Source organism: Triturus cristatus, chromosome 7 (assembly GCF_964204655.1).
Source record: "Triturus cristatus chromosome 7, aTriCri1.1, whole genome shotgun sequence".
Lineage (NCBI taxonomy): Eukaryota > Metazoa > Chordata > Amphibia > Caudata > Salamandridae > Triturus > Triturus cristatus.
Window position 1 is genome coordinate 571,524,719 of NC_140590.1, and position 27,865 is coordinate 571,552,583.

Consider the following 27,865-nt stretch of genomic DNA (forward strand, 5'->3'; position numbering starts at 1 on the left):
TATTCCTCCACGATAGAGGAACACACCAGACACGTAGGGTTGATCTTGGAGAAACTAAGAGAGAATAAGCTGTACTGTAAGCTCAGTAAGTGCGAGTTTGGGGTGGACACGGTGGAGTTCCTAGGAGTGATTCTGAGTCCGAATGGGTTGAACATGTCGGAGAGAAAGGTGAAGGCGATACGCGAATGGCCCATTCCCGGGACAGTTCGGGACGTTCAGAGTTTTCTGGGGTTCGCGAACTATTATCGCAGATTCATACATGAATTCTCCCAGATCGCCGTGCCCATTACTCGCCTGCTTCGCAAGGGAGTGCCGTTTGTGTGGACCTCTGAAGCCACCCAGGCTTTCGAACGCCTCAAGAAAGCATTTACCTCGGCTCCCATCCTCCGACACCCGCAGACGGACCTTCCATTCATAGTGGAAGCTGATGCGTCGGATGAGGCCATCGGGGCCATACTGTCTCAACGTGATAAGGTCACAGGGAGGTTGCACCCGGTAGCCTTTCTTTCAAAGAAGCTAGACAAGGCAGAAGCAAACTATACCATCGCTGAGAAGGAGCTGCTGTCAATAAAAAAGGCCTTCTAGGAGTGGCGACACTACTTGTGGGGAGCCCAACATACGGTGACGGTATATTCCGACCACCGAAATCTTCAGTTCATGAAGACGGCCAGGCATTTGACGCCCAGACAAATGCGGTGGACTCTCTTTTTTGAGGAATATAACTTCCTAATCACTTTTAGACCAGGCTCAGAGAACAAGAAGGCAGACGCGCTGTCTCGACAGGCCGTGGAGGAGGACCATCTCACCCCAGCGCCGGTGGCTATCATTAACCCATCCAAGGTGATCTGTGTGTTGAGGGCAGATCAATTTGTGGAAGAGGTACGCATCAGCCGTTCCGTGGGCGACTGGAAGAAGTGGGCTCAGAGTGACACAGAGCGAACCATGAAGAAGGGGCTCCCCTTTCATAGAAACAGGCTGTTCCTGCCCACGCCCAAACTGCAGCACCAGGCGTTCCAATGGTGTCACGTGTCGCCCGTGGCAGGTCATCCCGGAATCAGGAAAACAGTGGAGGCCATGAGACGGCATTTCTGGTGGGGCGACATGACCCAAGACATACACAAGTGGGTAAGGCAATGCGAAACATGCGCCCGCATCAAAGGAGAGAGAGGCCGAAAGAAGGGGAAACTGCTCCCACTGCCCACCCCCAAACAGCCCTGGAGGAATATCAGTTTGGATTTTGTCACCGGTCTCCCCCTGGATCAGGGGTGTGCGGCTATCCTGGTGGTGGTGGACAGTTTGACCAAGATGGGCCATTTCGTCCCATGCAAGAACCTCCCTACGGCGGGGCAGACCGCGCAACTGTTGTTGAATCATGTGGTGCGATTCCACGGACTGCCATCGGTGATCGTGTCGGACCGAGGCCCTCAGTTTATAGCCAGTTTCTGGAAGACTTGGTGTAAGGCGCTGCAAGTGGAGTCGGCCACATCAACCAGCTTTCACCCACAGACCGACGGACAGACGGAGCGCCTGAATCAAACTCTGAAACAGTTTCTGAGGTGCTATGTGTCGGAAGCACAGGGCTCTTGGGTATCCTGGCTTTGGTTGGCGGAGCTGTCATATAACAACGCCCTACACAGTTCGACGGGGATGTCCCCGTTTATGGCGACTTTCGGGTTCCACGCCAAGACGCTCCCGGTTGACATACCAACAGAGGTGTCCGATCATCCTTCGGTGAAGGAGCATGTCCGCGCCCTCAGACGGCTGCATCGGAAGGTGCAACGCGCTTTACAGGCAGCCAAGCGGTCCTACAAAAGGTGGGCTGATAAGAACAGGATTGATGGACCCCAGTATGCTGTGGGTGACAGGGTGTGGCTGTCCACCAGGAACATCAGGTTCAAGCTGCGCAGCATTTTTCACCCACGATACATCGGGCCTTATGTGGTGGTCAGGCAAGTCAATCCGGTGGCTTATCGGCTCCGGCTTCCAGGAACTCTCAGGATCCACCCCGTTTTTCATTGTAGCCTGCTGAAACCGGCGGTGACGGCCAGGAGGAGAGCCCCGCCTCCTGTTTGGAGTGAGCATGGTTTGGAGTACGAAGTCAGGAGCATCCTTGACGCGAAGTATCGCAGGGGCAAGTTATGGTTCTTGATCGCGTGGAAGGGGTACACGGCGGAGGACGACTCCTGGGAGCCCGCGGAGGCGGTGCACGCACCGCTCGCGGTGAGGAGATTCTATAACAGGCATCCGGGGAAGCCGGGTGCTAGGAGGCGCTTGGGAGGAGGGCCTTCTGTCAGGATTCGTAGCCCGACGCGCCTACCTAGCGCTTAGACTACATTTCCCAGCAGCCTCGAGGACCCGGAAGTGGACGGCCATATAACGACGTCCCCCGCAGCCGAAGGTGTGCGTTATTCGATTTTCCGGAGGAACTTCCGTGTTCGCCGCAGATGAGCGGAGCTGCGTATTGTCCTCAGAGAGCACTGGAGTTAAAGCACCGAGCAGACGGACGCCGCGCACGGCGGAAGGCAACCATCCTGTGTCTGCAGTGATTCGTTCAGGAGCAGGTAGGAAGTGTGTCCCTGGCTCCTTTTCCCATACTCACGCGCTCGTAACCCAGAGGGGAAGCGAGAGAGCAGAACTGTTGGTCCGCGAGGAGCGGTTATCACTAGGGAGCACCATAGGAGGTGCAACAGACTTGAACTATTGTCGAGGGTGCTACACACCCCCACACCGACCCCCTCTGGGTAAAGAGGAGGAGATTACAGACCAGGCCTTGCTCGGCTGAGCAGGGGGACCCTAGGGTTGGGAAGCCTTGCAACCCACCTGCTGTATTGGTGGTGAGGATCAACCACCGAGCAGCAGCGGTACTTTTGGGGGAAGCAAGACTAAGTAGCGTGTTGATCCTCACGGGTGTGAAGGAGCGCTATCTATTTAGTAATACTCAGGCGGCGGTATAGACACCGTGGAAGCCAACCGTCGGTACATCCGAGCCGGATGGGCACTTGGGGAGTGGATAACTTCACCTCGAGTCTGCAGGAAGACTGAGGCTCATGACTTTGCGGGTGTGACTGAGGCGGAGTGTGGTGGCTGTCAGACATTGTATACGCCTGGGTATTGGAGTGAGATTTTGGCGGTCCTGAGAGAGGTATCTCAGTGATCGCGGGGAAGGATTCCCACTCACATGGTAACTACCTTTATTAGTGAGAATTATATGAGAGTAGCTAGTCGTTATAACTTCGATATAACTGTTGTGTCATTTGTCTTTCAGGTTCCATTCCCCGCTGTCCCTTCCCCCCTTCCTGTTCTCCCTCGCCTGATCGCCTTTGGGCTCTGTAACCTTTTGGTTGGAGCCCGGGGATATCTGGAGGTGGACCCCTATTACGTCGCCCGGACCCTGAGGAGCCCAGCATTCCTAACAGTCTTGGCCATGAGTGGTATGATAATTGATTTATCCCAGTTGATCTGCAGTCCCGAAAAAAGACCAAATCGTATATATTCCCGCAGCACTTCCGCCAAATATTGACCCGGCTCCCTTAAAAATAATACCATGTCGTCAGCATAGAGCGATATGCCAACCGGGCGATGTAAAAAATTTAGAGCCGCTTTCCTGTGACGTTGACGAATGACACATGCTAACGGCTCGAGGGCCAGTGCAAATAGTAGCGGCGAGAGTGGGCATCCCTGGCGAGTGCCCCTGTGAATTTTAAATGGTCGGGAGGTCAGTCCTCCAACCCGCACCAGTGCTGAGGGATCAGCGTATAAAAGCTGCACCCATCCAAGAGATAACGGCGGGAATCTCATTCTTCTTAATATATGGAACATATATTACCATTCAATGGAATCGAACGCATTTGCCGTGTCCAGTAGAACCGCGGCAGCAGGCAGCTCGGGATCTAAAACATGGAACATAGCGAAGAGCGTTCTCAATTTATAAGACGTTGATCTTTCCGGGATGAAGCCCAACTGATCTGGGAGAACCAGGCTGGGCATTAAGGGCTGTAATCTAGTAGCCAATATCTTTGCCAAAATCTTGGCATCAATGTTTATTAATGACAGTGGCCGATAAGATTCGCAAATGTCAGGGGGCTTATCCTTTTTCAACAGTGTGATAATCAATGTCTGGCGAAGAGTCGGTGGCAATAGGCCAGTTTCATGCGCCTCCGCGTACATCTCAGGTATGTGGGGGGTAACTAAATCTATGTAAGCTTGGTAGAATTCTGCCGTGAGCCCATCCGGGCCCGGCGCTTTCTGATTGGCCATTGACCGTATAGCTGCTTTGATATCTGCCTCATCAATGGCTTGATCTAAATATTGGCGATGAACATTCGAGAGCCAGGCGCATGCTATGTCTGCCAGATAAGAATCCATTTCCGGCTCTGACGTGCCCCCCGCGACGCATAAAGATCAGAATAGACGTCGCAAAACTGCTCCACTATAGCCTTTGGTGCATGGTGGGCCACCCCCTGAGTGTTTGTAATTTTAGTAATGTGGTGAAAATCCTCCTGCACTTTTATTTTTGTGGCCAGATTATGGCCCGGGTGACCCCCCTCTCCATAAGCACGTGCAACCCGCCTGCGTGCTATATAGCGAATCTCGGACTCCACCAGAGAGTCATACTGTTGTAACAAGTCTTGTATGCCTACCAGTATATCAGGACTGGGGGTGCGTGTATATTGTCGTTCGGTCTCCGCCAACTTACTCTCAACCTGAGCGAGTTGCCCGCGAATATCTTTTAAAATACCGGCTGTGGTGCTAATACAAACCTCTCTGATGGTGACTTTAAAGGCCTCCCATATTATGCCCGCACTGTCCACCGTGCCTATGTTAATTTCAAAATATTGCTATATGGCCGTACGTATTGCGTCATCATAAAGAGGATCCAATAGTGTCTGCGCCCGAAAGCGCCATGTATAGGGTCGGCGCTCATTGGATTCTATTTTGAATGTAAGTAGCACTGGGTTGTGATCTGACAACGTGCGAGGGAGTATCACCACATCTGTAACCCAATTATTCACCTCACCATTTAAAAGCCAATAATCAAGGCAAGACCAGCTATTATGTGTGGGTGTGGCGTGCGTGCCCACTTTGGCTGCACCATTCCGGAGTCTCCACACATCCACTAGCCCAAATTCCAGCATAGCGTCGTTGACACTCCTCACAATTTTAGGTGTGCGTAATCCTTGGGGGTGAGATTTATCTAGCTGACGATCTAAATATGTATTAAAGTCCCTGCCCCACACTGTGGCTGCCTCAGGCCACTCGCGCAGAGTGCTGTATAGTCGTGTGAAGGTCTCCGGGTAATCCGCTATGGGGCCATAGATGTTGATCAGGGTAATGAGGGAAGTGCCTAATTTACCGGGAACCATGGCGCATTGTCCATCCTTATCCGTGTGGGTGCTGAAAGGTGTAAAGTGTACGCCCGCTTCACCAGAATAAGCACTCCTCTAGCATATGAGGAGTATGAGGAAGCCAGTTTGTATCCTGCCCATCTAAGTGCAATCTTAGTCTCAGAGGCCGCAGTGAGATGCGTCTCCTGCAGGAGAGTGATCTGAATATCATGGCGGTCTACATAAGCAAACACCTGCCTAATTTTTTGGGGGGTGTTGAGACGCGTACGTTCCAGGTTATACAGTTGTATTTCTCACCCATGCTCATTCTTGTGTAGCTGAATAGCCAATGTCATTGTCGTGGTGCCATCCACAAGAGGTGTATTCAAAACTCGTCTCATCAATACATTCGGTATGGTCACAGCCAACAAACCTAATAAATAATAATAATAATCCACATTTGTAAAGCGCAAACAATCACCCGTAAGGGTCTCTAGGCGCTGGGGGCCGTCGGGAAGATTAAGCAAGCTATTGCCCAGAGTCACATGGTGCTGGGCTAATCTGCCGCCGGCGCCGGGGATCGAACCGTGATCTCCGGATTCCGGAGTCAGTCGCCCTGGGCGCGGCTCCACACCTCTTCCCCTACCCTGAACCAACGCCCTCCCCCCTGCCCCCACGCACTTCAGCAGTCCCAATTCGCCAAAGCCATGAAACATCTTGTGTTGTATACACATGGGGACAGGAGCAGCCAGCCAGTGGGCCCAGTGACAGCCGTCACATGGGGGTCGCCTTGAATTTGCAATGATACCCAACTCCTCCTTCCCATGTCAACTATGAATCAACTCAGACGCTCATAACTGGTGCAATAACACACCCATTGTAAACTTGTTCCCCCCACCAGGGCTAAGCATAACTGACATTATACATCGTGAGTTTGGGTTGTGCACTTATCTGTGTCCATATGGTTTGCTGCCAGATCTGTCCAGGAGTCAGCGTCCCCTGCAATGTTCTATTATTCCACATCCGAAGCATGCTCCTGAGATTCTTGCTCGCCCCTGGGCGAACGTCTACGCGGTGCTTGTGCACCTCTCTGTTTAAAAAACAATAATCACAAATGAGCAAAAACCCAAACGAGTCAATCCTGTAACAGTATTCACTGGGCGCACTGTTTTTGTGGAGCAAAGACCGTTACCAGGGAGCCGGCTTATCATGGTTGGGCTGGCCGTTATGCGGTTTCACATGAGGACTTGATAATTTTGTTTATTTCTTTGTGAGACATGACACGTACCTGGCACTTGACTCGTTTGGGTTTTTGATCATTTGTGATTATTGAAGAACCGAAGATACTACCGGCCATTGCTTGTGGTTTTACATAATTGATTTAAAGACTTTCGTCTAAATAAGTGACCTAAATTGGTCGGTCCCCACGTGACCGTGTTCTTTTACTCCAGATTTTTGTGCAATCTGGGATCTTGATTATCATATGATCACTGCGACGTGCTTTGATCTGCGCAATCGCCTTGATAAAGTCTGAATACGCATTGTGGTACAGACGAAACACGTGTTGGCCTGATTTATATTATTTGCTGGGAAATTCATTATAAAGGAATAAAGAAGACGAATATACATCAATAGTGGACAATTTATTGAGAATGCAAGCATTTATCATTTGTATTTTGGGCGAAGAGCGCCAAATGTAACTGTGCTAGGGAGTGCTATTACTGAAGAACTTTCACGTGTACATGCAGGTTTTTGACCTGTTATTAGCACTCTTGGGTAATCAGTGCCATCAGTTTGTACAGCACCCCAATTTTAGAAATTATCAAAGCGCTAATAATCTTTGTTAATATTGACTGACATTATCCACTTGAAGTGCGGCTCATCCCTGTTGAGGGATTGCTATTACCCTCCATATTTAATTCAATCTGACATCTCTGTCTCCTCACCATCAACACCCTCTAAATCATTGAGAATGATGTGAACGCATAGTCTTGAAGTCCCTTTGAGACTTGCTGAAAAACATCCACTGTTTCCGCTGGAGGATCTGCTCTCCAACTGAAATACTGAGGTAACTTGTACTTTAACCTTGAGGCAAACAAATCCACCCCTAAGGGACCCCAAACATTCTGAATTCACCTGAACAGATGCACACTCAGCTTACAATTGCTGTAATCTCAGAGGTATTTTGATTCCAATCTGCTACTGTATTGTACAGACCTGGCAAGCATTCCAACTGCACACCTAATTTCTGCTCGAGACAGTAACTGCATGTCTCCTTCGCCACCTGAGTTAAATTCTTTGGCTTGCTGCCATGCAATTGATTCATATAACAGACAGTAGATACATTGTCCATCTTCAATAAAACATTGTAATTTCTCAATATTTTTTCCAAACTTTGCAAAGCAAAATGGCCTGCCCTCAACTCCAACCCATTTATATGGCCCTGACTCTCCTCCCATAACCATCTGCCACCAGTCTCCTGCTGAGCCAAACAAGCTCCCCATCCGGAAAGGCTCACATCTGTTTCCAGAATCAAATCTGGACATATCCCAAAAATTGCTCAGCCAATCCATACCTCTAAATTGTCTAGACACCAATTCAACTCCTGCGCTTCCGTAGAAACCTGCACCAGGTCTCTATACCTCAAACACCTCGATAGGCCTTCCGCCTTCAGTCTCTGTAAACCCCTGAAGTGAATAGGTCCTGGAAAGACTGTCTGAATAGGAGAAGAAAATAATCCTATTACTCTTGCTAATAACCTCATGGTAATTAATCGCTTCTTCAGAATCTGTCTCATCTCTGTTTTTATTCTTACAACCTTTTTTTCCGGTAAACTCAAAATCGCATGAGTTGTGGTGACCTGAAACCCAAGGAATTATAATTCCTGACAAGGAATCAGTACTGATTTTACCACATTGATCAAAAACCCCGGGGAATCCAATAGTTGCAGTACTGCAGATAGCTGGGCCCTCAACTCTTCCTGATTCTGAGTCATAATCAGATAGTCGTTAAGATACATAATTATCCGAGTTCCTCTCTCTCTGAGTGAAGAGGCCACCAGTCTCAGTATCTACGTAAAACATCAAGGTGCTGATGCCAGACCAAAAGGCAGGCAAGTGAACTGATAAAGGTCTCCCATCCATCTGAATTGCAAATACTTGCGACTTTCTTTTGCTGTTGGAATGGTAAAATAAGCGTCTTTCAAATCCAGTTTTAACAACCAATCGTTCTTCTCCAGAATATCTCTTCATAGATGAATACTCTTTATCTTGAACTGTTTGTAAATGAAATACCAATTCAGATTTTTCAAATGTATTACTGGACGCCATCCCTTGTCCTTTTTTCTTCACTAAAATAATTGTGCTCACAAAACCTACATGCCTTCCATACTGTCTCTCAGTTACTACCTTCTTTAACATATTTCCCACCTCCATATTTATTAACTCTCGCTTGTGCCTTGGCTCTACTTCCAGAACAGGCAATTCTCTGAACTTTATGTGTACCCTTGCACTGCATGTAGGACTCATTGATCCTTTGTCAAACTCCTCCAAATGTGAATGTCATCCCTTAATCGCCCCCCTACCTTTCTTAGGAAAAAAACAGAAATCGTCTTTGTACTTACCTTGACTGCCTTGTGTAAAGTGAGCCCTTCCTCTGGGCTGGCGTTCTCTGTTATCTCTTCCTCTGTGTGGATAGAAACCAGTGGCTAACTGGAATCCTCTGAAAGATGTCGTCCTTGTGATTGATATAGAGACCTTGAGTAAGATCGGCCAGAGAAAGGTCACCTTGCTCCGGCCGTGTCAAAAACACGTCCACCAAAAACCCTTCTTAGGGAGCTCTGAGCCTTATCTAAGCTTGTGATTTGGAGATATATTTCCCCACACTTTTCACAAAGCCGTCGCCAAACAAATAACCTTTTGGGTCCTCGCTAGGCTCCTTTTTTGCAAAATCCCCCAATTTAGGGCTAATGTGCATGAGGATAGCTTTCTGTCGCTCAGTCATTAAGGCTGCATTAGCATTTCCAAGGAATCAAACTGATTTTTGTGACCAAACCCTTATCAATTCTGTATCCACAGAGACGGACTTACATTTGGCTTCCTCTGCCATAATCATTATCCTAGCAAGAAGGCAAATTACATCAAGAAACCTATCCTGGCACTGATTGAGTGCCCTTTCTAGCCTCTTTCTGGGGTCACGACCCATCTTAATTAAAAAACTGATAAAATCAGGGTCTAAATCTGGGGTCAAACAGGCCTTATTCTCAATCATGGGGAGAGAGCATTCTGCTCTCTTCACAGACCTTGCCTCTTTCTCAAAAGGCCTCTTAATCCAAAGACTTATAAATTCTGCCACATGAGCTAGCTGTCACCAGTCTGCACTCCTTGGGTGCCTTATCAAATCAGAGCTGAACATATCTATCCCCTGAGGATCTTTCACCAAACCTTTCTCCTTCCTTTTCTTCTCTACCCTATCATAATCTAAATCCCATCCATCATCCTCATAATTGTCAAATACAAATTCATCACAACTCTTTCTGAAATTAAAAAACAAACTGCAAGACATACTCCTACCTTAATAATATTTCAACACATTGTTCTATATCAAATACAGTTCTTATTTTTGTCTAAACATCATTTTCTTGTCTAAATAACATAGAACACCAAAATGTGCTAACAGATACTGAACTGTCAAGGAGCAGCAAATAAAAGAGGACAATGGCTGCTGGGGTTTGGTTTATTTGGATTGTATAGTGGTTTTAATTCTGAAGTTTTAAGTGCGGTTGAAGTATGCTTTAAAGTGCTGCAGTTTGGAGTAGAAATAAAGTATAATGCAGTTTTAAGTGGCAACATTTTTTGGTTGGGTCTCCTAACCATTCATAGGAGGTATTAAGAGTTATCCCCGTTCTATATCATTTCACTCTCAATAATCCTCCGAAAAATATAGACTTTTCCAAGATGGCCCCGCGTTCATAACGTTCAGGCGGCATCTACGATAGCAGAGTGAACGGTCTATACCATCTCACCCTCAATAACCCACTGGTGAATACAGACTTCTCCAAAATATCCCGCGTTTACTACTAGTGCGTAGCATCTATGATTACAGAGTGAGCGGTCTAGTCCATTTACTGACTAGGTCATGTGTGGGGAAATGACCGCTAAACTGTATTGGATAAAAAGAACCGGAGGCACACATGGGTAAGACTCGGTCTCCAGGGAATAGAATTAGGTGAATAGGCCGAGGACAGCCTTGATGAAGTAAGTGACATGGCTCGTTACTAGAAAGCCGCAAGTGCAAGCGCGCAACTGACTACTGTCACGTTCCTCTCCACTCGCTCCAGCTCCTCTGCTATTTGCGCTGGATAAAAAACAGAGGGCAATTATTGTCCAATTTTTTTTCTCCTCGTAGGGTTTGACTACAGGCCCTTCCGTCCTGGAAAGACCATGACACAACGGTAGGGCGTCCAAAATTTATGAAATTGTATGTATTGTTGTGTTTGTGTGTTTTGTCCTCTTTATGGATGTGTCTCACCACTTGGTGTAGACTTTTTTATACCCACTGAATTGAGAGCTATGATAATTGGCAACATTGTTTTTCACGTCTGTGTAGCTGTATTGAGCACCATCACCACAGAGTTTAGGGTCAGATTTATCTTGTATTTTACGTATTGGGGTTTGTCAGCCATGGCTGATAAGCCGCTTTTGTTTTTAAATGATTTTGTTGCCGTTTAAGATACGGACTGAAAAAGCGTTACCATATGTATTAATAGGGGTTTGCGCATGGCATGTTATCTTTTGTGTCCTGATTAGAGGACTGCGTGGAGCGGTGCCAATGGGATCATTGTTCCTATAGGTCCTGAAGAAGAGCCATTAGGGGAATGGCTTTAAACATGTTGACCAACTATTTCTGAAGAGAACAGACTCATTATAGTCCACGCTTCCAGCCACATCCCCTGATTTAACCATACGGACTAGAGGCGGGATTTAAATAGGAATCCTACTAGTCAGGTATTTTTTAACTCATCAACACCGACTTTCCCACTCTCTTTCAACAACGTCGTCTTTATCATTGACTCCGCGCAAAAACGTCTGGTCGTAGCAAGCCTCAATTGGTAGAGGATTAGGATGAACCCCAATGATGAAGCATGCTACCAAGGCGTAACCCTGGTGGGTGAGGGGTCTCTAGGAAAAACTCCTTTTTCCTCAATAAATATCCAAGTGGAGATTCATTATATTTCATACTTTTCCCCTGGGCTGGTTTTCGATTTGTTTGAAATGTGTATGTATGTATACATTTTTTTTTTTTCAAGATTTTTATTGAATTTTCCCCAGCCAGTGCAACCAAAAATCAACGTTACATACAATAGTCTCTTGCAAGAGACCTAATCATCATAGGACATGTCAGGAGAAACGGTTCTTCAACATTTTCTCCCTAACACCCCACCACGCCCCCTCTCTACCCCCACCACCCCTTGTCAGTGTGCCCGTGTCAACCCCCCTCCAATTGAGGCATACAGTGCCCCATGTACCGAGAGAACCGAGCTCAAAACTATGGGAAGAACCCCGTCATTGTTCCCAGAAAGGCCGGAGGCTTCACGCTGCCACCCATATGTGCTCCATGTCTCCATCCTGACCACTCGACACTTCTCAATATATTGTACAAACGCTGATTCCTCGCTGGAAGTACTTAAGCGGCCTCATCCTGAGCAGTCTCCCCAGCGGTCTCAGGGGGCCCCACCACAATCCCCATATTCTGGTCCATGCTTACAGGAGCCCTGTCCTCCTCATCCAGCTCCCCCGGACAACGAAGCTCCTCTACTAAAGCTCCCCACACCCGAGCAGCGTCTAGCGCCTTGTCATTAGAAGCACGCCTGGCCAATTGTAAACGAAGCGTCCCTTCACTCCCTGCCCAGACCAAAAAACTCGCCTTCCACCTCCGAAAATTCGGTCCGGCCCTTGCCTTCCAATGCATGGTGAGCTCCCTCTTTGCCATTATCAGCCCCGTATGTATGTATACATGTGATAAATATATAATGTGACTTTAGCCAGAAGCAGCAGGTTGCTTTAAAGTGTAAAAGGCAAGGAGTTGAGTTAGGAAGCAATTGCAAGGGCAGAGAAGCGGCTGAATTTGGATATGGAAATAGGACTTCAATGGCATTAAGACGTAGTGTTGTGTGAAGAGATGTGTCTCCAGGTTTTTCCTGAATTGTAGGAGGATTGGGTAGGCCTGAACGGTATGGTAATTTTGTTATTCGAGATTCTTAGTGTATTTATATTACTTCATCTCCTGCCTGGTGATGTCCTGGCAATTGTTTAGTCATGAGCCATTGGAAATGGTGAGCGTGCCAGCTGGAAAAGCTATGGTACAGAGTGTAATCGCTTTGTATACAATGCCACTCCTACTGAGGATGGTGAAAGCTGGCAAAGGGAGCAAGTAGAGTCCATCAGGGTAAACTGATGTAGTCAAATTCTATGTACAATTGTGCATTGTCTGCATGAGTAGGGTTTCAAAGGGCTTCATGTAAAGGTTGAGAATGCTGGAGAGAGTATTGCCATCTGGAGGACTCCACAGGTGACTGGAAGCGTCTGGGTTATGGAGGGGCCCATGCTGACAAACTGGTACTAGTTTAACACCTTGTAGGAAGACCACTGAAAGATATTGCAAGTGAACCCCAATTGAGACATCAGGGCTTGAATAAGGGGCCATGGTTGATGGTGACAAAGGCAGTTAAAAGGGCTAGCAGTATAAGGAGTCAGGGAATTTCATTATCTGTGGTACGGAGAGTGTTGGCTTTGATTTGTAAGATGGCAATTTCAGTGCTATAGCATGACTCAAATCAGACTGGTAGTCACACATGTGATGGTTGGCATTAATGTGACCTTGCAGTTGTACATAGCTATTTAAAGGATCTTGCTCATGAAGGGCAGATGGGTGATGGGCAGATGGCCTGCAAGTGGATAAGGGTCTAGTGTAGGGTTGTTGAGGATTGTGATGATCTAGCCTCTTGAGGGTCTCTGGGAAGATACCTTGGTTATGGGTGACATAGTTTCTCCGGTGAGAGATTTGAATGTTGGATGAGAGTAGGACATTGTCTTCAATCTGGTGCCTTTAAGTTGTTTGCAAAGGCTTATGAGGTCTGTGAGAAAGCGGCTTGAAGAATGACAATTGCAGGATGATGGGTGTAGATGGGTGGTGAGGGCCACAGGCTTGGTGATGCCGGTGTGTTTCAGGTTCACTGAAGAAGAAGTCAAGAGTGTTGCAGCTATGTAGATGATAAGATGTCCTGAGAGGGTCTTGATTGCCTTGATCTCTTACAGTTGCTGTAGGATGTGTATTTGGCTGATGTGGTAAGTTCTTTGTGTGTGGTGCAGAGAGACTTAAGGAATCAGCTGAAGTTATTCAGAAGGCTATTGATGTCTGACATTGAGGAGTGATGACGGGGCACAGATAAGTTTGAGCCATATATTGTTGGTGGAGAAGTCCTTAATGGGTCTGAAGGTTTGTGGTTGTCTTTTAGGTTGACATCAATCGTCAGGTTGGACATGGAACAGGTTGATTGCAAAATGAGAAGGCCAGTCCAGGGGTGTGGGTGATTCCCTTTGAATTTTAGGTGATATTGATAAGATGTAGTCAAATGATCACCCTTTGGATTTTGGTAGCTTGGATGACATGCTGTACTATATGAAGTGTGTTGATTAGGGGGGTATCTCTTGGGCTTTTTTGTGCTTGAGTTGCTTGGGAGATTAAATTCACCAAGGATGGTGAGATAGGTGTGTCAGATGGATGTAGTGATGAGCAAAACCAAGAATTTGACTATGAAATCTTTGTTCTCTCTGAGGAGGTCTGCAGATGAGGTGGCAAGGGAAGGGCTGGGTGATAGCAGGTGAGTAGCTGCATATGCCTAATGTCCTGGAGTTGAATATGCATGGCCAGAGTGGAGGGCGCAAGAATTTGTTGATGACAGGGATGCCTTCCTCTTTTTTGTGTCTTTTGCCTGCATACTAAGGTAGCCTGTTGGAATAAGGGTGTCTAGGGTGTGTGAGTAAATGGGGGAGAGCCATGTTTATGTGCTGTAGTTTGTCAAAGTTATAAAATGCGACGAGGCCTGCGATATCTGGAAAGAGGAGTGCCCTAATACGTGGTTTCTCCAGGTCTTGATTTCTGACCCTTTTTAGAAATCACGCATTGTCTCCAAAAGGTCTAAAATGATAGTCTACAGATGACTACTTTTAGAGAGAGCACCATTTGTCCTTCCCAAATCAGAGTTGTCTATACCATCCGATTTCTCAGAATGCGGAGTCCTGGTCACCTAGAATATCCCTACACCATTCCGTCTAATAGGTTAATAATTTAGCTTTTAAGGCAGTTTTCTCACTTATTTCCTTAGTGGAAAAGAGAGGTGTTCTCATTTCCTGAGACAACACAGCTTTTATGTTTTACCAAGCCCATTACATATACATTTCTGTACTCACCTGGCTCTCCTTAGCAGATCTTCAAATTCTGTAAGCATTTTCCATGCAAACTAATCTTGGTGACTACTTTTGGTGCAACCAGATACTGTTCTGGAGAAATTGACGGGCTATCCTTGCAAGCTGATCTCAGAGATAGAGGAATCACCTTCGCAGGAGAAGAGTTGTAAGATCATGTATTTCTTCCCACATTCTCTGCATTTGAGCCCCTTATGTGAGTTTAACATACCATCATTCACTCTTCTCTGCAAATAATTTGGCTATCATCCAGATAGCATGAAAAGCTTTAGTCAGGAAATAACACAAGAGCAAGTAATTTTGTTTTTGCTGTTTGTTTTTTGAAGCAAATGTGAAATAACTTCAAGCCCCCCATTAATACAATTTTATTTATCCTGCACCCTTTCCCTTTTTATTTCATGTAGTACTGGATACTGCAGAAAAACATTTTCCTTACAAATTGAGGCTTCTTGGCCTCCTAGTTTTCAGGCATTTATGGTTCAAATCTGTTTTATTGTGTTTAAAAAAACAAGACGGTACAATCAATAATATGCTGCGGTTAAAGGCTGCATCCCAGTGGGCTCACCCGGCGGTGACAATCATTTGAAATGCACCAGTACTTACACTACTTGCAATCAAAACATTATTCCAACAATCCACTTTCCCAAAGACCCCCCACCCCCTTTTGGGGCCGACAGATCTCGTTAAGCCTCCGGGTTGTGGGTGGTCCTATGGGTCATCTTTTCCATGCCCAAGATGCTCTATAGTCTATTTAGCCAGGCTTTGTGATCAGTAGCAAAGTATCGTCTTGAGCGCCGCACCAAGTGCCAAACGATATGCCAACCTCGTTTGGATTTCAGGGAATATGGTTAGAGATTTGGGGAGCCCCAAAAGAATATAGGCAGGAAAGTGCTAGAGTTTCATATCAAAGTAAGTGGCTGTCAGGACTTTGTCCCAATAATGTCAGTCGCTGGAGGTGTAAGTGTTCCCCAGCGCTGCACAAGCTCTGCAACAGTCCTCGCTGTGGGTTGGGTTGCCCCTGTGTAGTCTGACTAGGGTACGGTACCTGTAGGTGACTATTTTAGTGGCGGTTTCTACACTTGCTGTGTGGTGAGCTCTGTAGTATATAGCTTCCATTCTTTAAATTTTAGGGGCCGCCCCAGGTCCTGTTCCCATTGCCTCTAACCCGGTGTCTTCTCCTTGATACAGGGCTGTATCAAGACAGTGTATAATTCAGTAATAATATGTGTACCCCCTTCTTTGACAAGAAGCCATTTTTCTAAAGGAGCGAGAGCACTTTGTGCTCCCCATCACACATCGGGGCGAGTGACCCAGTGTCTGAGCTGTAGGTAATGGAGGCGTTCAGCTTCAGGAAGTCCATAGTAGGCTTTAATTGCTCAAAGAGGATGGGTCCGTCGATATCGAAGAAGTGCCAACACATCTGCATCTGAAGTGTTGGCACGGCGAAAAAGCTGTGGGGTGGAGTCTCAGGGGAAAATCCTGGTTTACTAGTAAGGGTGTTAGTGGTGAGAGGAAGGTGATTAGCCTCTTTGGAGTGGCCACCCTGTTCCAAACTGTGAGGGTAGCTTAGGTGAATGGCAAGGACTTGGTGTACAGACCCCACACCCTATGCTTCGGGTGTAGCCAAGGAATATTCCAAAGGTGCTCTCGCTGTTGCATGATCCATAAAGCACGTGCTTTTGGTTTCCTTACTGCTTCACTAGGAAGCGGATCTGTTCCGAATTTTAATAGCGCTTGAGACTCGGGATTCCCAGGTCACCTTCTACAGTGGAGCAGTGGATCTATTTGCAAAGCATACGAGGGCTCATGCCCGTCGATTAAGTTCTGTCTGTAGGGATTTATAAGCATGGCTGCCGGAAGGGTCAGTGAAAGGGCTTGAACCAGGAATAGGGCTTTGGAGAGTGTTGTAATTTTTAGTGCTGCTAATCTTCTTAACCAGGAGAGGCGATAGTGTTTCCACAGGGCAAGATCTGGTCTGACCTGATGGAGTAGGGTGCGGTAGTTAAGAATTGCCGTGTCTTGTGTTGTAAGGGAGATCTGTACTCCAAGGTACCATATTGAGGAATCAGCCCATGCTAGTGGATAAGTGAAGGCCAGCTATGTATGCAGGGGATCGGGACCGAAAGGTTATGTGCCTGTTACTGATGAAGATTGATGCTAAAGCCCAGCACTCTTCTGAACCACTCTAACTCTTCCAAGAAGGCTGGCAAGGAGTGTAGGGTGATGTCCAGCGCCACCAGGACATCATCTGCATAAAAGTTTATGATGATCGTCTCTCCCGAATCTCACCCCGTCAATCCGTGGGTCATCCCTGATTCTTTGTGTCATTTGCTCCATATATAGGGCTAACAGAAAGGGGGGCAAAGGACATCTCTGGAGCATCTATCTAAGTATAGAGAAGGGAGCTGATAGTTGTCATTTAACCCGACCTCTAGCCCTAGGATCAGTATAGCTGCAAAGTATCCACTTGCAAAACTTGGGCCAAAAACCTCAGTGGTCCTGAGTGGCCTCCAGGTAAAACTAATGCATTCTATCAAACTCCTTTTTAGTATCATTAACCAACAGCATCACCTCCCACTGTGAACGCTTGGCTTTGCTTATGAGGTGTAACATTTTCTTAGTGTTGTCGCTGTATTGGTGACGGGAGATAACCCCAGACTGGTTCAGGGTTCACCAGTCGCAGCATAAATCTCGCTGCCAGGATTGTAGTGCAGAGTTTGGAGTCTACATCTCTGAGCGAGAAGGGTGGGGGGGGGGGAGCTGCAACAGCGGTTGTCCTTGAGGTTTACTGAAATTGAGGCATCTAGCATAGAAGAGGGGAGAGTCCCTGTGGCTGCAAAGGAATAAGAGTCTGGTGAGGATTGGTGCAAGTGCCTGACAAAAAGGTTTTGTAGAAGAGGGTGGAAAACCCATTGAGGCCAGGGGATTTAAGCAGTTTCAAGCATGAGATAGCAGAGATCACAGCTTTGATTCAATTTGGTTTATCTAGGAAGTAGGCCTGCTGTGGGGTTAGTCGGGGGTGCGGGAGCCCTGAAGGTACTTGTATGAGTCTGCTACCTGTATGTCCCATGCACCATACAGGGACGTGTAAAAGTCCCTGAAGGTTGATGCTAAGTTGGCATCAACAGTTGTTTCTTCGCCACCTGAAGTGCAAATGACCTAAATTCTATCTGCCTGGCGCTTGGCTCAAAGTTTACGGGCGACTAGTCTGCCGCATTGGTCCCCTCTTATCTAGAAGAGTGTGCTGGAGGCAGAGCAGTGCTTATTCCACCCTATCCCTGTCTAGGCTGCACAGCTGGGACCATGTGATCTACAGCTTCTACCAGATCCATGGGGACCTGTCTGTTTGTGGATGGCCTCTCCAGTTCCTTCCTCTTGTCCTTGAACTGTTTATTTTCTGCTGCAGAAGTGGCAATAAACTACCCAATCACCACAGCATTCAGTGTCTCCCATCAGGATGGCTGTAGATATGTCAGAGGTATCGTTGGATACTAAGACGTCAGTGATATGAGGTTAATTATCATATTTGGCCTTTATAGCATGCTATCTCATAGTCTCCTTGGGCATGACCGTCGCTGTGGGGCATCCACCCAGAGTGTGAGGGAAAGGGAATTTTGGTTGGATAGCTTCATGGGCAGGGGAATAATAATTGTGGTCCCTAAACCACTAGTGTGTGGGTGGGCCATCCTCCATAGGTGTCGCTGCCCGGCTTCTGTAGCCACTTTGGGCCTCCCTTGGTGAGGGCCCCTGCCTAACCACAATGCTTACCAGATCTATCTAGCTCATTGTTCAGCACTAAATTGAGGTCACCTCCAATAAGGACAGCCTGGTCTGGGGACTCTCGGGTCTCCAATAAGCTTGTTTCAGGAATCCCTCCTGATTGTCGTTTGGGGCGTACATAGAGGCAATCATGACGGAGAGCCACATGTGGTATACAAGTAGCCAAGTATACAAGTAGCCTTTCCTGTATTTCTGCAACTTTGTTATGTTATGATGAATTTATATGGTGCACTAATCACCCATGAGGGTATCCAGGTGCTTGAGCAGTTGTGCAGGCATGTAGTTGCAAAGGAGCTATTCGAAGAGCAAGGTCTTCAGTTTCTTGCAGAACTCAAGAAGTGAGGAGGCTCTGATGTGTTGAGGGAGGTCAGTTCCTGTTTTGGGTGTGATGTAGGAGAAGAAGCGCCCTCCTGCTCTGCTTTTATGATTGTGGGTGATGTGTGAGTGTGAGGCACACCTGCTGTCTGGCAGGCTGGTGAAAGTGTGTGTGGCTTTGCAGGTATGCTGGTCCAGTGTTGTGTAAGACTTTATGTGTGTGTTTAAGAAGTTTAAATTGGCAGAGCTTGTGAATGGGGAACCATTAAAGCTCCATGAGGTGAGGTGTGATGTGGGTGCTGCTGAGGAAGTTGAGAGTGAGTCTTGTGGCAGCATTTTGGATGGTTTGGAGTCAGTGAAGGAGTTACTTGTATATTCTGGTGTAGTGTGTGTTGCCGTAGTCAAGCTTGCAGGGGATGAGTGCTTGCATAATGGTCCTTCTGGTGTTTAGTCGGTAAAGTTGGTTCTTGTTATCTTGTCCGTCAGTGAAAAGATGAGTTGGGTGTCATGTTGGTCTGTCCTCAGGATCAGTTTGTTGCTCAGAAGGGTCCACCTCTTGATATCCCCAAGCCTTAATAGCCGTAATCGCACAGGTCAGTGGGAGCCTCAAGCGAGGGAAGGAAAGGATGGGAACAGCAGGGAGAAAGACCTGAAACGATAACAACAATTATAAGCACTGTATGTTCACCCCTCACTAGATATAGACTTTAAGAACAATGGCTTATAAGCGCAATCTCTTATACCTGTAACATAAAAGAATGACACCCGTGGACTGAGGTACTTCTACAAAAATAATGATTTCGGTGGAAGAATTCCCATTTCTTCGTTTTGGCTGGATTGGGGGAAATATAGGAGAAAACATTCATAGAGCAGAAATCACACCATTCATAGAACAATGCTTAAGGATCGCACTACCCCCAAAATACACATGAAATAGATTCTAATAGCAACCTACCCTTTCTAGACTCCACTATGCCTCACAGGGATAGAGCGTAGTCCTATACCACTCCTTGTTACCCCTGTTGAAAATAGAGCAAGAACAACAAAACATAAATCTTCACTCCATGATTTTATCATATTAAAACATATAACATTGTCATTAAAGTCTCAATCCATAGCATGGTTCAAATCACCATGACCTCCAAAACACGATGAAGAACAAACAAGGATGTAGGGGTGAAAACACCAGGTTCAAAAGTTAACAGCATGACGTAAGCCCAGTCACCGCTGTTCCAAGGATAAGGACTAAATCCAATGACCGGCGAGGTCAGAACACCAGGTACACAACGTGATGTGGGCCGAGTTACCGTCGTGCAATTTTGGCAGGTAGCCTACCAGGGCAGGCAAATTACCAGGATACTGAAGCAGGCTAACCACCTTCCTCCGCATGAGCGCAGTGACGCACACCAACGGAGGACGGGACCCGCAGGAAACAAAGGTTGAGGGAGTGTCGGTGCAATGCACCCTTACCGGACCTCGCTGGACACACAGGACGCCAAAAACCACCTCCGGGGAAGAAGAATTTCCTACGCTTTGCCTCGCACCGTTTCCGCCTTTATGGCGTTTCCCTTCGGCGTGACGCGCGCGTCATGGTCTCATGGGAACTGTAGTTCTGTGTGCGGCCGGCATCACGGACGCTGCGCAGTCATCACCAGACGTAATGGACCTTGCCATAGTTGTTAGGCTGCCGCAGCGAGTAGGAGACAATGGTGATGTTTTAGGAACAAATGATATTGACAAGCGGTGTCATGTAGACGTTGAACAGGTGGGGCTGAGGGATTCTGCAGATCATATTCTTGTTCTGTGACGTGATGGGTGGCAGTCTTATCTGTAGGTTCTTCCCTTGAGAAAGGAGCAGATCCAGTTGAGTGCGCATTCTTAGATGCCAATCTCATGGTGTCTTCTGATGAGAGTGTTGTGGGAGACAGTGTCAAAGGCAGCGGAGATGTCAAGCAGGATGAAGGCTGCTGCTTCTTCTCGGTCTAGGATGGTCTGGATGTCGTTGGTGGCCACACTGAGTGCTGTGGTTCTTTCTAAATCATGATTGGGTGTAGTGCAGCCGGTAGTGAGTTCCAAGGTGGGTTGAGAGTTGCTTGTTGATGGCCTTCTCGATCACTTTGGCTGGATAGAGGAGCAGGGAGATGGGTCAGAAGTTGCTCAGTTGATTTGGATCTGCTGATAGTTTGTTGAGAAGGGCATTGACTTCTCTGCATGTTCCAATCGTCCAGGAATATGGCGGATGTGATGGAGGTCTTGATGGTGTGGGTCCTGTGGTGCTGATTAGAGGGGCTCCCAGGTTGTAGAAATGGTGGCGGCAGGTATCCGTTGGAGCCACTTAGTGGGTGGTTTGTGTGATTGTTGCTGTGTCGCTCTAGTGAGGGCTGTCCGTTCTGTCAGGTGGTCCTCTTGGTTAGTGATGTGTAGGTTGGCGATGAGTTTGATAGGGTCAGGTAGGTGCGCAAAGTTGTTGTAGATATTTGTCATTTTGCTGTCTAAGAAATCTGGTTGTTGCACAGTTTTTGGGAGGGTGTGATGCTTGCAGAGGCTGAGGGTGTGGTGAAGATCTCCTTGCAGCTGTTGGAGCTTCCTTCAATGTGGTCAGCTAGCACTCACTTTTTTTGGTGTCTCTTAGTTGCTATTGGTAGCGTCTGAGTGCAGACTTGTAGGTGGTTTTATCAGATGGTTTTTTGGCTGGGTCTCCATTTCCTCTCTAGCTGCTTACAGTTTTGTTTGGGGCTTCGAGGTTCCTCTGTGTACCAGCTGGCTTGTGTTTGTTCGTCTCCAATTGTACCTCTGAAGGATCAGAAGAAAAAGATGACCAACTCCCCACTCCCTGTTTTGGTGGGTTCCTGGAGAAGTGTTCGGACATTAGATGTGTCTCCTGGAGGAGGCAGATGCCACTCCCATTGTGTTCTAGGTAGGACAGTACAACTTTCTGCTTGACGGAGATATTGAGCTCTCGATCATTGAGGGATAGAATCTTCAGGTCGCAGCATGTGCAGGTGTAAGAGTGGGTGCTCGTGAGTCTCGGCTTTCGGGTGTAGGCTTGTGACTTATGGTCGGTGCTTGGAGTGATTGTGAGCTGTGGTGCATTCAAGTGGAGAAGGACCTGAGCATATGTGTAGCTCTCTATAGTAGACTGAGCAAAATCCCTTTGTGAACCCCTTACAAAAACATGACTGGCTCCTGGACGAGGGTCGTGGCAATCCTCATTTGGTGTCTGGGGATAAATTCTCTGGCTCACATGCCACCCACCGGAGGCAACTCAGGCAGTGGGCATCTGCATTGCAAGAGGGATCCAATAGCCAGTGTCTAGCTGAAGCCCACATTTTGCTGACATTCGGACGGTCTGAGTCGCCCACCAGACTGTCGAGTATCACGTATCTCTCTAGGGAAATTACTTTGCGATGCAGGTGGAAGCCCTTGGTGTGGGTGCCCCTCACATGGCTTGTTGGCTCGTGGTGGGGTAGCCCCCAGCATCATCCAGGATGTTCAGGAGCCGGCAGGCCGCCATTAATGATTTCAGTTGGTGTAGGGCATCGCCCCAGTGGAAGATGAGGTGAAACGGTGTCCCCAGCTGTATGAGACTCATTTGTTCCTAAAAAACTCTGTGACAGGGCAGAAGGCTCTGCACCTTTGGAGATTCAGGACCAAGAGGTCTTGGTACAGTGCAGTTTTGTGGCAGTAGAACGGCACAGGGTGGGCCCCTCATGCTTTGCCCAAAATGTTCTCCTAGAGTTGGAAGTCATGGACGTTTGTGTGGATATCTGGCGAGCCCCCCTTCGCTGGGCACCCCACTCTGTAGACCTTGTCCAACTGTTTGTTGGTCTCCGTTGCTGGGTCAAAAACCTGACGGAAGAGAACTTGCACATTGCTTGTTATGTCTGCATCCTCTGGCTCCCTGTTGTGCTCCGTGTATGCATATGTTGTTCCTGCTGGAATGGTTCTCAAGGTCCTCAACGTGGGCCTATAGGGTGGCTTGTTGCTCCAGTAGGCACAGTACGTTTTGTCTTAAGGCCTCGATCTCCTAACCTTGAGCCATTTTATTGTCCTCAAGTGTAGATACCCTGTTAATGTCCTCCGCTAGCTCATACTTGACGTCCTGGAAGTCTTGCGAAAGCACGTGCTTCATAAACTCCAGGGCTGCATCAACAAGGGGCACAACTCCACCACTGTGCAGCCAGTCTGCAGTGTTGTGTGGCGTGGGTGCTCTCACTAGATTCGGGTGGGTTGTTCCCGATCCAGAGCTCAGGTATTGCTAGTGGGGGGACTATGTTGGTCTTGAGACTGCCGTCAAGCGTGTACTGTGCTGTCATGGGGGTTTCTGGCTTCTAGGTACTCCAGGTGTTGGAGGCGATGTTTAGGAAGGCCGCTCCTGACCCGCCGTGGGTGGGACGAGATACTTCAGTTCACTGGCATCATTTTAGTCTGTACAGTCCAGGGGCTAGAGTCCGAAATCGCTCAGAGGGCGAGGCAGCCGTTTGGCGGGCCGCACACCATCTCTCTCTATCTCAAAGGGTCCTTTCTCCTGTAGTAACGTCTTCTGGCACAGGACCGGCTGTGGATGCTGATTGTTGCAGCAGGCTGGCAGAGCAGTCGAGGAAAGTGTCATATATGGCTGCCATCTTGACTTTGCGCCTTTCGGGGGAGATTTGAATATTAGCAGGGGCCTTTCTGTGTGCTGTTGTGCTACAAAAATGGCCTGTGAACTACTTATTGCCAGTGGCAGTAAGTTGGTGAATTGCAGACTCTCTTGTCTGATGAACTCTTGACTACTTTTATAAAGGATGAGGTGTAGGTTTGAATTTTATCGAAGACAGGAAATTTGTCTCAAGGTATTTCGTCTAAATCCTTCTTCAGATGCAGGGAGGACTCTCCTTAGCGTGAGTGTGGGAAGAGCTCTCCCCACGCTAGAAGAAAACCTTACCAGCAACCTAAGAAGCTGATTGTTACATGTTCTGGAGATAAAAATGATCAAAGCCACACCGATTGGACTGTGTCTTCCAATATGGTGAATGAGGTTATTCAAGGTTTCTCTCCTACAGTTAGTATTTTTTATGACAATGTGATGACCAAAGTAGTTTTTTAAAGGCATATTCCCATCAATGTCATCTGAGAAGTAAGCCACCTGAGGCTCGTTGTGTGCTTTCTGTAAACACAGGGATATGGATGTTGCTATCATGGCTGACATTCAGTTTGGTGAAACCATTCTAAAGTATGTTTTCTTAGATTGTGTTATGTACTTCCACCTCTACGATGTAAACCGAGCACTAATGCATAGGGTTTATAGACAATGGACGTAAAATGTACTAATTCTTGGGCACTCAGACTCTTTAGTGGTACGACTCCTCCTCTATCCTCTCAGCACTGTCCAAGCCACAAAATACCATCAGATATGGGCAGATTTATAGGACCTGACCTGAAGGATCCTAGGTGGGGTAAAACACAGGTGTGGGAAGATCCACTTGTTCTCAAGTTCATTGATCTTAAGGTGATATATGCCTCCTCCATCCCTGTCCGAAGGCAAGTTATTACACGCTCAAGTGCTAAACAAGACATTAACATAACAGTACATGAGTTACTGTTGTGAGTACCAGTTACTTCTCTAACAATTAAAACGTTAATGGGTGCTAGAGGGATGCATGTTGGTCAAACAATAGTATTGTTGTAAATGTGCTTTTGAATCTCGTTGATCTCTTGTTTTCAAAGTTGGGGTGCGTTGTTCCAAGGACATACACACCCTTACTTGCCTTCTACATCCTCAAGGAATTTGTAACTGTTCTGAACTGTATCCCATTAATGATAATTTTTTTGGTTTACCTCGGGCGGCATCCCATGCTTTAGGTTGATTTTTCTTTACAAACAATAACTGTATCGATGACACAATGACAAGGGCTGTTTAAGTGCGATTGATTTGTGCATTTTCCAAACTGTACGTTCTTAGACTAGATAAAGCCACATGGAAATCAATTCACGAAAATGCAAGTGGAAGTGAAAGTGACATTGTGTGCCCTTTGACCCGCATCATCATCACTGCAAGTGATGGCATGTGACATGTTACCACTCATAACATCACAGGCGATGTCATATTACAATTGACCCTAAAGACTTCACAGAAAGTGACAATACTGAAGTACAAAAACTGTAATAAGTGCAGTATTACTAAAATAACATATTTTCTAAAGCAGATCTATTTTCATGAAGTTAGTGCCACAAGCCAAAAGAGGGCTGCGACATTTAGAGATAGCTAGATCCTGGGAGACACTGGTACACGACCTAGCACATCTGGAACTAAAAACCCCAGAAGATGAAAGAGAAGCCACGTAAAAGGAATACCCCTGACACACATGTTAAGAAATGACAACCTACCTAAAGGTACCAAGCCAATGAGACACTAAACTGTAACTCACCAAGATTGCACCAAACTACCCTATAAGTAGTACAAATTGATGGATCACGACCTACATGGACCCAGCACCCCACACGGGATCTATTGATATGATGACTCGAGGGGAGGGAGGGAATTAGTTAATGTTATAGTTTTAACCTTACTTGAACATTCAGATTGATTACACATATAACAAATTGAAAGTAATATGAAAAAGTTCATGTCAAAAGATGCAAATTGAACTGCTGTATTGCAATGTTATGACGCAACAGAAATAATCAATAAAATGTGTTTACAAAAAAAAAAAACTAGGGTGGTGTGCCACAATGTGTCATTGGGGAATTCATGATAACACACAGCTGCAGCAATCACCTACCCAGGTGGCAGTCATGAGGGTCTCCTCATGGTCCATGAAAATAAGATCAACATCTGAGCCCCATTGCTTTCTCGCTGTCTGGATCATTCGCTTTCTCAGTGACCTTTGGATCAGAACATCACACATGAAGGACAGACCACTGAAGAGAGAGAACATCCCCCCCAAAAACTCTGAGGGCAAAGGCGCTGAAACACTTGCCCCATGTTAAAACTGCTTTCAAGTGCAGCCTACTTGCCATCCTCTCATCCCGAAAGAAATGCAGAAAGCAGGCACTGAGAAAAATACAATTCTGGGGTGGTGGCAATAAAAGAGTAAATAATTGATGTAGGTCTGACCGAGCCCATTGTAATTGTGCCCTATTTTTATTTAGTCGCACCAGAGGCCTGCGCACAAGTCTCATCAGTAGCATGGTACGGCAAACGCAGAAAAGAGACTCCACCCATTATTTTCCATTCACCTGCTGCACTTTTCATTTTGGAGTCATTTGTGCTTCAGTAAGCACGCAGATGGCTCATGCTTGGCAAGGACCTAGCGGGATTTCTTCTGTGTGCAAATCTTATTGCCGGTACAGAGAAGAAGGGCCGCTCTTCATACCTCCCCCGTCATACCTCTCCAGCCACCTAGCAGCCAGTAAGAGCTGTTATGCTGTAAGAAACAAGACTAGCGGTAAAAAGATTTTCCCAGCAGCTCTTTCCGCACCTTTGAATGCCTTTCACTGGAAATTCTAGTACAGCACAGCTCCCTTTTCAGGTTTCATATCATTTATCACACATAGCACAAAACCAACACATTCCAAGGGCTGCACGCTTGACCATATTATTATTTAAGATATGCTAACTGCTGTTGATCCTATACCCGTAGACTGGTTGGATCACTTCCTTATTCCTTTCTCACTGCACCTGTCCATTCTGTAACCCTTGGCCAAGCTAAAAGGACTACTACTTGGTTCCGCAACACCAGAAACATTGACCTTGACACTCTCTGCAACACAGCAATGAGGGCACTTCCAGTCTTAGACCCCAACACAGACGTCAATGACTTGACCACCCAATGTCTCACCAGCCTTTCAGTCGTGATTGATAATGTTGCCCCACTACTAAACAAAAAGAAAAGGCCCACTCCTTCTACACCATGGTTTAAAAAATCCCTCCATGAAGTAAGAAAGATCTTGGGACACCTGGAGAAGCAATGGAGACAATCCCCTTCCACCATTATTCTCTCTAATCTCCGTTATGCAGGATCGCGCTATCACAAATGCATCTTTTGTAAAAATGCAAATCACTTCAGAGCCAAGAACAGATCTATAAAGCTATTTGACTTTAACAAAACTACCATCAACTCTTCCTTGGCCATCAAATTTGACGACCCTACCAAGAAAGCAGCAGAATTCGCACTATTCCTTGATGAAAAAATAAATTTGCGTCCCTCATCCTACCTCCCTTGAGGACCGCAAATCCAAAGTCTTGTGGCAGAGCTTTGACGTCATCATTGAAGGGAAGAGGTGTGGCGCAGTGGCCAGGGGGGCTGACTGCGGAACCCGGGGGCTCACTGTTTGATCCCCTGCGGCAGATCAGCCCAGCTCCATGTGACTCTGGGCAATAGCTCCCTTAATCTTCCCAACGGCCCCCAGCGCTTTAACACCCTCTGGTAATTGTTCGCGCTTTACAAATACTGGACATTTGACAAGATGCCTTCCTCAAAAGCATTCAGAAAGCAAAACCTTCAAACCACTCTATCGATCCCATCCCTAGCGACATTGTCTTGGACTTCTACACCTACAAGCCCCCCTGCTGGACCAGTCTAGTTAACATCTTTCTCAACCAAAGCTTCCTTCCTGTTGCTCTCAAAACAGGGCAGGTTACCCCACTTCTAAAGAAACCCTCTGCTGATGTGAATGACCTCAACAATTTCCGCTCAATCTCCAACCTCCCTTTTCTTGCTAAAATTACTGAAAGATGTGTAGTGGAGCAACTCTCCCAACACATCAAGGACAACAACTTTCTTGACAAATTTCAATGTGACTTCACTAAAGCCTGCTGTACTGAAACAGCCCTACTACAAGTTATCGATAATGCCCTGTGAGTTGTTGACTCAGGCAAGCTATGTCTCCTGATCCTTCTGGACCTATCCGCAGCCTTTTACACTGTTAATCACAACACTCTTCTGAACACATTAATTCAAAGAATGGGTTTTGAAG

General features: G+C 46.9%; 1 protein-coding gene across 2 annotated transcripts in view; it reads left to right on the top strand.

The window, feature by feature from the left end:
* The window catches only part of MYCBPAP (MYCBP associated protein), an 835,305-nt gene that overhangs the window by 75,650 nt on the left and 731,790 nt on the right, over positions 1 to 27,865 (top strand). The gene's annotated exons all lie outside the window — the stretch shown is intronic.